Raw genomic sequence first — 8823 nt, forward strand, 5'->3', positions numbered from 1 at the left:
CCTGTGCTGGAATGGTTCATGAACAATTCATGGAATATGGTTTTAGGCAGGTTCATGAACAATTCATGAAATGGAGTTTTCAGTGAGTGTGTAGGGATATTCAGTTTTCAACCAAGAACATATCAAGAACTGTTCATAACAACTTCATGAACAGTTCATACCCAGTCACTGAATATAATTCAATGGCTGGCTATGAACTGTTCATGTACATGAACTGTTCATGAACCATTGACTGTGGGTCAATTGGCAACCATAGAAAACAACAATTATGTCAATCACAATGGAACTTTACTCAAATTAACATACAAACATACATGTATACAGGTGGAGCACTACAATTAATCCTATCACTATTTGAAGCACAGTTCTTGATACTCAGCTGCACAAAAAAATGTGTTACGGGTCCCAAAAGCTTGGGTACCACAGCAACAATAAATGATTTCTGTAGAAAACAGAAAAGTGCAGCAGCAATAATTATACACAGGATCCAGTTGATCATCTGGATTGCTTCTTATTCAAAATTCAAAGTACACAGTTACATTGAAATAGCTGTAATTTACAAACATCACATTTCTCCATTTAAGTTATCCGTCTGTCACAGTCAATTACTGTATCTCAAGGAGAAATTCAACATAGTCAATATAAACACATAACGCTATCAAATAATACTTTCTATCAATATATCTATCTTTACCAAATATAAGATATTATGGACATCACAAAAATACACTGTCAATGTTAACAAACAAAAAACAAGGAAATGTGCTCAGGTAAACAAAACATATTACCCGTGCGCAGCTAACCTGCCTGCGAGCCTTCGCTCAGGTCACACTTACCCAGGCGCGGCTGAAGCCCGCGAAAATGGCATCTATTGTTGCCGACAGTTTAGTATTTTTAAAATACCGTTACTATGTCAAACATGCTCAAAACTTTCTGACACACTCTCCTAAACATCATATCTAATTCACACAAGTTAACATCGATCATTTTCATCATGTACTGACCTGAAGAAAACAGAAAAATAAGCAGCAATAATTATACACAGGATCCGGTTGATCGTCTGGTTTGCTTCTGAGGAGGGGGCGGAAGTGTCCCCCCTAAGATAACCCAGATGTCACCGCTCACCTGCCAAAGGTTCCACCTTGGCGCTACTTACTCGTACTGCTTCTCAAACAGTACAGATAAACCATAAAATGATATGAATGTCACCAAAATAAATACAGATAATGTTCAGTTTCAAATTCACTATTGTTTTGTTTTAAGATTGAAAGTTTTAAAAAATAAAGAAATGTTCAAATAGTAGATGAATATTCAAGGGGTCTTTAAAATCATCACACTGATCATCAAAAGTTTATAAAATGCTCATGAATATTCAAACATATTCTGAACTTGCCACAATCATCCAAAATTCATGAAATGCTAATAGTCATGAAAAGTTCATGAAATGCTCATGCAAACTTTTTGGGGTTTTAATTATAATTTTGTGATTGGCTGGATCATGATAAGTTCATACATTGCTCATAAAAGTCTGTCATGAGCAAAACAGGAACTTTATATGAATGAACAATGTTCATAAAAATGTCATGAACTGCTCTTTAAAATGGTTCATGAGCATTTTAAGAATTTTGGTTCATGAACATGACAAGTGAACATATAATGAGTTGTTCATGAATGTTTCATGAGTGCTCATGAAAAGTTCATAAAGTCATGAACTCCATCTCGCAGGGGCGCTCCACCCCACCGTAGACCTGTAACACACCTTGCACACAGGCTCTGGGGCCGTCACACATTGATTTTCTTTGATTTAGAGTCTAACAAGATCAACAAAACATGAATGATAGTTTAAAAACATAATACAATTACATCATAGACCACAATAATAATGTGATAGTGTATACAAATTAAGGATCCAGGGGGATGTCAAAATGCTTCCTGCATAGTTTTCATGAACTGCAACACAAACATTTTATTTAAAATCCAAAGTAACAAGCAATGAAGCAAATATATGCACATTTTAAACATGTGAAAACACCCTTCACCTCTCTCTCAATCAGCCTCATGTCTTGAGTTCAGAGTGTGCAGCCAATTAAGCTGATGCGTGTCTGATTGGACGCAGGTGTGCTGCTCTGATGAGGATAATGATCGGCTAGAGTTTAAAATGCTCCACCGCTCACAGTGAACCATAGGCCTACTGTGAGTGAGTGAGTCAGGAAGACAGAAAGCAGCCGAACAGTTTCACTTATGAAGGCCTTTCATTTTCAGGTTATCCTCCTTGTAGGACTCTGTGTTAGCTCCTCTTTTGCTCTCCCGTCCACGTTACACACAAGATGCTTCGTTTCAGAGCCTTGCGAACACAGGCAGGTCAGAACTCGGGCAGCAGAATTCTCCAGCTGAGGAACCGCAGCAGGTGAATACCATCAGAGTGACCTGTCATCCAGACTCATTGGAGATTGTTATCAAAGCCGATATGTTTGCGGTTGGAGCTCCTGTTGATGGTGACGAGATACGCCTTGGAGTAGAGACCAACAACCAGTACTGCAGAGCTACAGCGTCTTCAGCAGATGAGTACAGTATCAGTGTTGGACTTGTGGAGTGCGGCACCAGACACTGGGTAACTTTAAATATATTTCATTTCAAATATGATTCATTAAGCTTCTAGTTTTAAACACGTCTACTCTCCACAGGTAACTGAGGACTCTCTGATCTACACAAACCTCCTCATATACTCTCCTGAGGCTTCTCCATATGGTGTTGTTCGAATGGAGGAGGCTGTAATTCCAATTGAATGTCATTACGAAAGGTCTTTGTCTCTTTTTGTTTTTAAAGCTCACATTGTAAAAATCTTTGAATGATGTCTGTCTTTTTTTTAAATGCATGTTGTCTGTTTCTTAGGAAGTACAGTTTGTCCAGTTCTTCACTCATGCCTACCTGGATCCCCTTCATGTCGACCCAGACTGCAGTGGAAATGTTGCAGTTTAACTTGAGAATCATGACAAGTGGGTTTTGATCTCATGTTATGAGTTGTCATGTCTCTATTTGCACTTAGTATTTTTGTCGTGTACAGGTGACTGGCAGTACAAAAGAGGCTCTAATGTGTTTCATCTCGGTGAGCCCATCAGCATCGAGGCCTCGATCAGAATTGGGCATCACGTGGAGCTCCGAGTGTTTGTGAGCAGCTGCGTGGCTACACTGAGCCCTGACATGCACTCCAGCCCCAGGCATGCCTTCATTGAAAATGGGTAAGGCCTCAAATTGCTAAATGGCAAAAAGTAACGTATTTTTCTGACCCTAGAGGGAGCTGTTTAATGTGTAAGGCTCTTCAAGTGGTTTAATTCAGACACGAGCAATGCTGACTCGAGTGACAGGTTAATAAAGGATCATTCCTTAAGTGTTGTCTTCAAGTTTTCCATTAGCTAAGGCTAGCTTTTAATCTTTATTCTAGTTCTTCCTTTCTGTGCCACTATTGGCACAGGTCAGATTTGTGCAGTTATGACTCTAAAGAACTACTTCCAGAACTTGGCTATAGAAATGTTAGCGGTGGAGTTGCATTGTGGGTAATGTAGACTCTGGTTATAGTAATTGTAGCGGCAATAACTCCCTGAGTTAGCTGCTGAGAAGCTAAAAAATGCTCTTTGCTGTGTCATTTGTAGTCCATGGTGTTTAATAAAGACGAAAACAAACAATATACAACTCCAGACCTGACGGTCCAACCCAGTCTCACGGCATTTCGTGTTCACCAACACCATTTTTAATCTATTGATTCGTGTTCAACAACACGATTTGCCCCTTTTTTTCGTGTTGCACAGCACGATTTTAAAACCAATGTATTTCTACTGCCTGCATCACGTCTTTTTCTCCGGTCGGGTTGTGGAAGACCGGAAGCTGTGTGGTTCATAAAAACATGTTCTTACTCAATATCAAGCCACAGTTATTGCTTTTATTTGAAATCGTATAATTTCGGACTTTTGTTGCCGTCTGTGAGGAAAATAAATGGGGCTCAGAGCCTCAGGATACTGAAATCTGTTTTTTTTTTTTTTTTTTTTTAAAATCTTTTTTCCTTCTAAATTGTTATTCTTTTCAAAATAACACTGTTATTTACTCACCAATAACACTCAATTATCCTTGCTTTTATTTATTGGTTTAATTCCATAATCTCTGGCTTTTTTGGCATCCGTCAGGAACTGAATTTCAAAATAAAAATAACCGGAAACAGACGTAGGCATTTCGAGCGATTACCCAAGATCCTCAGCTATGGTTTTAAGCTCGCTTATTGGATGTTTTAGCCGCAATGCATGCTGGGATTTGGTGTTTATGATATGAAATCCGGAAAACATTTAAAAATAATACTTAATTCCGAGTGTTCTTGCTTATCTCTTTAAAAGTCATCACATAACGGCATTGTAATACACGGTTCGGCTGCATTGTATATTACAGATCTGCCGTAGTTCTTTATTTATAGAGCCCTGATGAGAAGACCTTTGGAAAAACTGAGAAAATGCAGCCGAAACTGAATACTTGACGTGGATCATAAATATATTCAACAATTAAACAACATCTTCAATTTCTCTTCACACAATACGTCTCCTTGCAGTATCAACACTAATTCGGCTGACTTTTACATTTGATCTAATTCACAGATAGGTTATATTTACACCATAACGGTGCACAGCTGATATAAAAGGACTGTAGTTTTTAAAGATATTACTGATTTTCTTTGAATGTAAATACTGAGTCTGAAATAGTATAGCAATATGCTCTAAAATTATGTGAAAGCATGAATAAAATGTGTCCTACACTAATAATACAAAGTTATTATGGCTGTGTGTACCTTGTGTGCACCGCCTAGTGTTTAAAGCACGTTATTGAATTATTGTTTTTATGTGTTATATATATATATATATATATAACACATACAAACAATAATATACTCTTAATATTTTTTTCATCAAATATTATTTGAGTAAAAATATGAAGAGTACATACTTTCATAGGGGGAAAGTAGAAGGTCTGTGATAGGAATATAAAAAAATCAAGAAGATACTATAAGTGATCTCTACAATAAAACAGTTTAGTGCAGGATGTACAAAGATATTAATAGGCGGTGCAAAACAGAAAAACGAATTAACCTTTATTTAAACATTAAATAACAGATGAAAGTCTTTTAAATAAGAAAAAAACTTTGGGGGGATCTATCTACAGATTATTACATGTCACTTTTTAGACGCTTTTATCCAAAGCGACTTACATACTCAATACTGTGGACAATCACCACAGGAGCAATTTGGGGTGAAGTGTCTTGCCCAGGGACACAACGACATGCTAACTGCAGTGGGGTTTGAACCTGTGACCCCCTGCTCCGAACACCTACGGACAACCCACTGCGCCACACACCTCCCAGATAAATATTAAGCCTGCCAAAGTACTTAACGTCTAATATATTGCTTTCCTACAATGTTAACTATGTTGAAGCACTTCTTTTAACTGATATTATACATATGAATTATACTCTTATGTATGTAGATAGAATAAGAAATGTGCAGAATATGAATATATTTAATGGTGGAGGTACACACATATTGATGGATGTCTTGTATCTATATATTGATAGTGCACTGTTGAGGAACCTGTGACCCAAGTTTTTCATTCATTGCATAACTACACCGTAGTTGTGTATATGATATGCCAATAAACCTTTGGAAATCTTGAAAGGGATGTGCAAAATAGCCATAATATACAGTCTTTAATTAACTATTAGTAGAGAATAACGAGTAATGAATATACTTTATTACTCGTTTCCATTCATGTCAATTGCAGATACATGTTTAGTCTTCTCAAGCACCAACTATCAAATATCTCTCCTGATTGTTGGCACTTGACAATCACCTTACCTGAATTTTACTCAGGTGTAACTAAAGTCTGAATTAAGGGTTGTTTATATTTCACATAATTAATCAGAATCTGCAAAGTAACTCAAATAAATGCAGTGGAGTAAAAATACCAGGTTAACCTCTGAATTGTAGTGGAGTAGAATTACAAAGTAGCAATGAGCTGTCATGTGGGTATATATTAATGCTGCGCAATATGGACACAAGCGATTTTCACCCATTTATAAATTATATGTTTTACATTTGATAACACCAATCTGTTGAATACTGGCAACTTCTAATTATGGGGAAAACATTCAGTAGAGACGTCCCATAGAACATTTTGCGAAACACAATAGCCAGCATGTGTAGTTCTGGGGCGGCGTTCGATTCCAGTTTTGGATAGTCTGGCGTGGTTTCGTTCCATTTCACACAGCTGTTTGACGCTCTGCGTAACCTTACGGGGACTATAGTCCTAAACGATAGCTGGGGATTATGGGTAGTGTCGTGTCTTCGGCCATCCTAAACTCAGAAATGTTGACAATCGCAATGATGTTCGAAATGTCCCTTATAGGCCTACGTCTGTTTCCGGTTATTTTTATTTTGTAATGCAGTTCCTGACGGATGCCAAAAAAGCCCGAAATTATGGAATTAAACCAATAAATAAAAGCAAGGATAATTGTGTGTTATTGGTGAGTAAATAACAGTGTTTTGAAAAGAATAACGAATTGGAAGGAAAAAAATATTTAAAAATACAGATTTCCGTATTCTGAGGCTCTGAGCCCCATTTATTTTCCTCACAGACGGCAACAAAAGTCCGAAATTATACGATATAAAAGCAATAATTGTGGCTTGATATTGAGTAAGAACATGTTTTTATGAACCACACAGCTTCCGGTCTCCCACGACCCGACCGGAGAAAAAGACGTGCTGCAGTCAGTAGAAATACATTGCTTTTAAAATCGTGCTGTGCAACACGAAAAAAAGGGGAAAATCGTGTTGGTGAACACGAAATGCCGTGAGACTGGGTTGGACGGTCAACAGAAATCGGAGCAAATTCACCCTCTTCCTACATCATATCCTCCCAACCGGCATCCAACAGGTGACTAAATACCAATAAACCACACCCACGTGACCATTACCGGAAGTGATAAACAATAAGAATTAAACGCGATGCAAACAGAAATACAAGATAATAATACAAATAATAAGTAAGGCAAAACAAGCATTTTGGCTCCTACAGTAGTCAATGAGTGCTAATTTAGTGTTCTTTTTGTTTTTCCTCATCATAGGTGCTTTGTTGACTCTCAGCTTCCAGGCTCAAGGTCTCAATTCTTAGCCAGGACACAGGATGACAAGCTCCACATGTCCATTGATGCCTTCAGATTTTATAATGAGGACAGAGGGGAGGTGAGGCTCTATTAAATTGCCTTAAACATGATTGTGTGTGCATGTTTCCCAACACCTGCTTTTCTCATAGCTCTACATCACATGTCACCTGTATGCTGTGCCAATAAATAGCACAGATGCAACAACCAAGGCGTGCACCTTTGTGAATGGAAGGTAAGTGAGATCCAGTCTAAAATATGTGAAATTACACACAAAAAACAAAGTATTGGTGCTGAATGTTTTTTATTTATCAGATGGCAGTCCGCTGATGGTAATGACTACTTATGTGGGCAATGCAAAAGACCAATTGGAGTTGAGCAAACTCCCAGCAGCCCGAGCAAGTTTAGGCCTCGAGGGTTTGTGAAGCCAGAAGAGCGTGAACCCCTCTGGAGGAGTGGACTGAAGACCAGTACAGGTGGGGAGCTTGTAGAAACTTGTATGATGAATATTGGCTGCAGAATAGATGTCGTCATAATGATCAATTGTGACACATGTTTTGGCATAGGTTTTAGACGTGATGATGGCTGGGTAACTGAATTAACATGCATTGTGCTGGTTTGTGTTAGTGTGGGAACATCAGGCCAGAGTGGGACCGATGATGGTCTTGCCAGCCAAGCAGAAAAGCCGACCCATACCTGCAGAGGAGCCTTCTTCCATTCTTGATCAAATCAGCAGATCTACAATGTATGGCAGCCAGTGGAGGAGTGGAATAAACAGAGTTGGTAAGTCAATGCCGGTATTGAATTATTCTTTGTTCATTTGAAGCCTTTAACAATCTCTAAATTGAGATTAAAATGGCCCATAATGAAATCTTAATGTTGAATTGTTTTTCTGTCAAAGATCAGAGGAAAGGACTGCTTCCTGATTCATCATCGACCCAAAACCAGGTGGACGTTGTGACTTTAGCTTCTGAGCAGAATAAAGACGAAGAAGACAAAAGTGGAACAGAAAGGTAAAATGTGAAAAGTCTTAACTCTTTTTTTTAAATGGCACTCTGCAATGCACCTTTTACATTAACACTTCTACGACTACAGATGAAGATGCTGAGGAAGTTCCTGAACTTCTAGAAAAAACCTCTCCTGAGGCCCACCTGCAGCCGAAGGCAGCGGTGCTGAACAGTACCAACACAGCGGCGCTCGATGAAGTCCTCCCAACTGCTGGTTAATGTGGCTGTGCCCCCACTGTCCAACACCACTGCAACAGAATCTGACCTTTCTGAAACAATGGACCAAAGAGATAATAAATGATTCAAACTTTCATTTGTTTGCTTTTTAATGTTGCAATACACAAGGAAAACTGATGACCTGCTCACAGCTAAAAACAATTAAATGCAAAAGTATTCCATATAACGGTAAACATTTAGGGGGGGACCCAAAATTCAATTTGTCTTCCATGTCTTTTCTTGGGCTTGTCTGCTAGAAACGGTACTACAACATGGCGATTTTTTTTTTCTGGGGTGTCATTTGCTTTAGTTGCAACGGCTGTATAAAGGTGATGTATTGGAGGTCAGCCAGTTTATATTTGAACTTCAGTTTCTGCAACAAAGCCTTTGTACATGAGTAGCCTCTTT

At 38.4% G+C, this 8823-nt stretch overlaps 1 pseudogene; it reads left to right on the top strand.

Annotated features, from left to right (window-relative positions):
- Positions 1-2187: 2187 nt before the first annotated feature.
- On the top strand, positions 2188-8354 carry LOC117450546 (zona pellucida sperm-binding protein 3-like; annotated as a pseudogene).
- The last annotated feature ends 469 nt before the right edge of the window (positions 8355-8823 follow it).

The sequence above is a fragment of the Pseudochaenichthys georgianus genome, chromosome 8 (genome assembly GCF_902827115.2).
Source record: "Pseudochaenichthys georgianus chromosome 8, fPseGeo1.2, whole genome shotgun sequence".
In the NCBI taxonomy this organism is placed as follows: Eukaryota; Metazoa; Chordata; class Actinopteri; order Perciformes; family Channichthyidae; genus Pseudochaenichthys; species Pseudochaenichthys georgianus.